General features: G+C 47.4%; 1 long non-coding RNA gene across 1 annotated transcript in view; it reads right to left on the bottom strand.

Annotated features, from left to right (window-relative positions):
* Positions 1–384: 384 nt before the first annotated feature.
* The window catches only part of LOC111726425, a 127,295-nt gene continuing 122,321 nt past the window's right edge, over positions 385–5,358 (bottom strand). Inside the window, exon 3 of the long non-coding RNA XR_002774196.1 lies at positions 385–485. This is a non-coding gene — a long non-coding RNA (uncharacterized LOC111726425). The remainder of the gene's footprint in view (positions 486–5,358) is intronic.

The following is a 5,358-nucleotide window of genomic DNA, read 5'->3' as shown; positions in this document are numbered from 1 at the left end:
AACCTACTGCCCCGGGAAGGATCTTGTGATGAAAAAAAGAACTTTTTTTGAGACAGAGTCTCACTGAGTTACCCTTGGTAGAGTATCATGGTATCATAGTTCATAGCAACCTCAAACTCTTGGGCTCAAGCGATTCTCGTGCCTCAGCCTCCCAAGTAGCAGGGACTACAGGCACTCGCCACAGTGCCCGGCAGACGTCACAGGTGCCCAGGTGAGGCTCATGACAGCCTGGGAGCCACAGCACCATTCCCCACTCGAGGAAGCCAACCCCGCAAGAGAGTCTGGAAGATTCCCTGTCAACTCTAGAATCTTAGGACCCCATGAACGTTCATTAAGTCAACCTGAGTGTTTAGAGTTCCCAAGACGGAATTCAAACTCACCAGTTTCCTTTGTTCAAATCTGATGGGCCTCAAGTTACTGTTGAAACAACTGCTGGGTGTTGTGTCTTCACGGCCCAATGTTGGGCACAGAAGTTCAATGAGCACCTGCCACACAAACGAATGAAGGAATTTAGTGCCATGACAGCCAACAGCAACTAAGATGCCGTCGTCTTTTAAGACACTAGTAAGAGATGAAATTTTATCAACTTGGCGAATATACGTTTGGAGAAAAAATTCTTATTAACTTTTTTGGTTTTGTACTTTCTGTGCAAAATTAAGACAGCCAACTGCTTCATTTTGAGAAATGGAAAGCCCAATATATCTCGAATATTTTGGGGCAGGGGAGGGCCAGGAAGAGCCTGGGAGGCAGCGGTGGCTGTGAAATCACCTGGAAGGTTGAGACAAGATTACGGAGCAGGTGGGAGATGTGGAGCTGCTGTCAGGCCGCAGTAATGGTTTACACTGGACTGGAGGGAAAACTGGTTTTCTGTTTGAGAATACAATGAAGAGCAAAACACAGGTACCTAATACTTTCTAAGTAACTGGCTGCCATATGGTGGAGTCAGAGTCTTGACATGTAGGCTCTACCAGCTTCTAGACTGTGCACAGGCTAAATACACAAGTGATTTTTCGAGCATTTTCCAAGGGATGATTATGGACCGAAGCGATCTTCTCTACCCAAGATGCCCATTTATGCGTGTAAAGGATAAACAGGATCTGACAGCCAGCACCCCTGAGCCGGCCTCTTGATACTACACCCTGGTCTAGTCCTGTCCCATACGCGCCAGGTGTGGTCTATGTGACCAACAGAACATGACGCATACATCACGGAGTGCTATTCAGCCATAAGAAAAGATGGAGCTTCAGCATCTTTTGTGCTTACCTGGATGGAGATGAAATATATTCTTCTTAGTAAGGTATCTCAAGAACGGAAAAGCAAGTACCCAATGTACTCACTACTAATATGAAGGCAATATATAAACAACTGCAGCCCCACACAAAAGGAAAACACAACTGGAGTCTAGTAAGGGGTAGGGGAGAGGAGGGAGACAGGAGGGAGGATGAAGGGTAATTGGTGGGATCTCCCCTAATGTACTCAAGGTGAGGGTGTTGAGCGCACCCCGAGTGAAGGGCTGAACTACAACTTGAACTCTACCTTAGAAATGATAATAATGTAAACTAAACATCTGTGCCCTCATAATAATCTGAAATTTAAAGAAAAGGTATGATGCAAACTGTGGTACACACTTCTGTCACTGCCAAGTTCCCAAAGACGGCAGCCTGGGCTGAGCCGGGAACACAGTCTCAGGGGAGGCCCTGAGGCGGCGGCACCTTGGTTCACCCAGAACCTGAGGGAGATAATCCACGTCTGCAGTTTTCACCTGCTGGGTTCTCACCCAGTTAGTGACGCGGCAATCAATAAATAAATAATAAAGGGGCTAAAACAGGTGGAAATCAGAGACTGAGTGTGGAAATGAACCCAGGCCATCTGCTCCCCCACAAGCCAGTAATTACTAGTTTATAGACTTGTTTGGTTTCAAGCAAGCATGCAAATAAAAACAAACAGCTCCCAGGAAACAGGATGGCTCTATCTTGCCATCAGGAATTATTCCACTTTTGATAAAATCTGACTCTACTGGGTTAATCATTTACCTCCCAGATTCATGCAGTCCTAGAAACCAGCCCGACATTTTTTTTAGATCCTCAGTGAATAACCGCTCCACTCACCTAGCATTTCCACTTCCAAGTAGTATCGATAGCATTTTAAAAAATGAGATATGGAGAAATAGCCCTGCGTAAAAAGCCCTTGGTTTTCTACGAGGTAAGTCCTCAACCTGCATGATTTACTTTAGCAAATTCTTGACATAAACACACAAAAAGCTCCTCTATCATGTTGCATCAGTCTAGAAGAGTAGGTTTACCTGAAAGAAAGATACGCTTTGAGGCTTTAAATTGCTTATATTATCTCATGGAGCAAAATTTAGATTTTTGTTTCCTTTAAAGTCAAATTCCAGTTTCTGTTTGGTCAGCTGTTTCTGAGTCTGCCATTATCCCCAAACAAGCAGAGGTGGTGAATGTCCATGTTCATTACCTGGGGTGCTAATTAGGAAGCTGGATCTCGCTCCCTACTGTCACAACTGCTGCTGAAAGCCGATCCTCCAGGGCCCCCAGTCTGTCTCCACGGGCTCAACCTGGCGACAGGACACCCAGGTCACCTCCTGTTTACCGGGTAAACCCACCGCTGCCAAGACAGGAGATGCCAAGGTCAAGACTTCACCAGCCACACCAACACTTTCAAATACAGCCTGCCTCTGGCTGACCTTGGGTCAAATTTATGCTTCCTTGAGAAACGCCAGAGAGTTTGAAAGACGTCTGCCTGAGCACCCAAGATTCGCCTGCACAGGGCAACTTCTTTCCAAGAAAAGTGCACAAGACTCCATGGAAAGGCCTTTGGATTCCAGGAACCGAAACCCAAAGACAAAAGACCTTTTGTTTGTGCCGCCCTGTGGCCAGGTCAAGGCTGGGCTGTGCCCTCCTCTCGGAGGCCATGGGCCTCACAGGGTTAAGGCTGCAGAGCTGAATCAGAGAAGACTCCAGGGCAGAGGCTGGGGCCCTGAGCCCACATCCAGACCAGAACATTCCTCCCGCTCAGCAGCATGGAAAAGTCCCTCCCAGGGCAAGTAGCAAGAGCAGGTTCTCAGACCAAAATCCATTTCATGTCCCAAATGTGACATCTACTGAGAAAAGTCCCCCTGCACTCCTAAAACGGGAAACACAAGGAATTACGTCCTGAGTAGGGACGGTAGATGACAACTGGATCCTACTCACATGAAAAGCCAGCTGTGGCCCCTCCCCCTCAAAAAAAAAAAGTAAGATTAAAGCGCACTGACTGAGTTGAGGCCAACTTCAGTGTCTGGCTTTTGACCTTATTGCTCAAATAGGCTTCTATTCATCAAAACAACAATTACAGGGACCTTTTATGGAACGCTGCCCTCAGAGCTCTGCTGGATTTACACATTAATTTTACTGGTGACGAAGAACAGGAACTCTTTGGACGACTCCAGCTGCCTGTGAACGTGCCTGAGGCCCAGTGGCACGGTTGCAGGTGGCCACTGCCACCCTGGTCTACATGTAGCAGAAGGGAAGGTGGAACGAGGGGAGGCTCCATCACCGGTGCAGGGTGAACCCAGTCCCCAGGAACTACATGCTGAAGCCCTAATCTGCACCACCTCACAACATGACCTTGTTTGGAAAAAGGGTTATCTCCGAGGTAGCCAGTTAAATTAAGGTGCACAGTCAATGTGGGGTAGGCCCGGCTGCTAATCTGAGTGGTGTCTTTAGACACCAGGGAGAGACAGAGACACTGAGGAAGACCACATGATAGCACAGACAGGAGTGACACGTCTACAAACTAGGAACACCAAGGAGCACCTGCAACTATGAGAAGCCGGGAGAGGCAGGAAGGACCGTCCTCTGTGGGCTTCCAAGGCAGCACAGCTCTGCTGATGCCTTGACTTTGGACTTGTGGCCTGCAGAGTTGGGAGACAGTACGTGTTTTAAGTCATTCAGTTACTGGCACAAAACAAGCACTGACACAGTGGGCTCCACCCGCCTCTTGCAGGGAATCACAGGTAACAAGGTCCTCTGCTGTGCTGCGGCCTTGGGTTTGCAACCCAGCCACAGTCAAGTATGTTCTCCTTGTCCCTCAGCACACGGGTGAGGGACACAGTGGGGAGGGAGGATAGCCAAGATCCACAATGATGCACCTGACAGTTCAGGGCTGTAGGATGTGTTGTCCACAGATGCACACGCACGTCTGTTTATGCGGCTGGCACCTACACGCGCCTCCCCACATGCATTCGCAGACCTTTTAAAACAGGGCCATTTGTACTGTGTTTGACATCACTGGAGGATTATTCTAAAAACAAAGGTGGAGAACGGGCTTCACATCAATAGCAGAGACCGTGCGGCTGCAGCTTCGCCTGGTCCCTGGGACCGCGCCACCAAACCACAGAACGGATGAGAAACCATTACCATAATGAGCTCTTTCTGCACTCCCAGTAATGAGTCCTCCTGAAGAATTAATTACAAATCCTGAAATGGCTTCCCTTAAAGGACAAGGACACACAGAGAAGCAGCTCACACCACCTGCAAGCTACTTACTCCCTTGCTCCTGTGCCTACCTCGTGGAACGTCTAACAACTACTGAATCCTCATTGAGCCTCAGACTTCCTGTAGAATATCCTTTCATGCCCTGGGACTTCTCCATCACTCCAGGGTAGAGGAAGACAAACATTTCAAAATTCAAGCCCTGGATATCATTTTAGAGCTTTGGATTCCACACTCCATGTATGAGTCGACTAGGATCAATTATTAAACATATAAGATACTCAGAATCTTCAAGACTTTCCTCACGCTTCCCCAGGGAAATAATGTGTCTCTTACAAAAATCGAAAGTCACTGAGTTTCTATATGGGAAAAAGATTGGGAAATTTTAGTCAACTCTACCCAATGCTCACCATCCATCGGACAGGAAAGAAGCCACCTCTTCACTTTACCTAATTAAGCAACTGCCATTAAAAAAGCATAATATATAGATGCAAAATTTCAAAGCCGGGCAAGGCAGATGAGCCCCGTGTCCAGAAGCGGCCACTGTGTTGATCTGACTTTGCAGTTCCTAATTCATAACCTCGCACTACAAAGCTTTCTCAGCCCTGCATCTCAGGATCAAGAATGGTTTCTAAGGGATATAAAAGGGTGGCTGAAAATTACTCAGCTTGGTCAAAAAATCAGAAAACTGGTGGTTAGCTAAGCTGTAATTCACAAATGGAAGGAAGGAGGAGGGGAGGGAGGGAAGGAAGGAAAGAAGAGAGAGGAAAGAGGAAAAAGAGAGAAAGAAAGAGAAGAGAAAAATGAAAAGAAAGAGGAAGAGGGAAGAGAAGGGAGAAGAACACGCAGGCAGAGCCAGGATCTGTAC

The sequence above is a fragment of the Otolemur garnettii genome, unplaced genomic scaffold (genome assembly GCF_000181295.1).
Source record: "Otolemur garnettii isolate 467f Iridium unplaced genomic scaffold, OtoGar3 scaffold00065, whole genome shotgun sequence".
Classification (NCBI taxonomy): Eukaryota; Metazoa; Chordata; class Mammalia; order Primates; family Galagidae; genus Otolemur; species Otolemur garnettii.
This window is presented reverse-complemented; position numbering and strand designations above follow the sequence as displayed.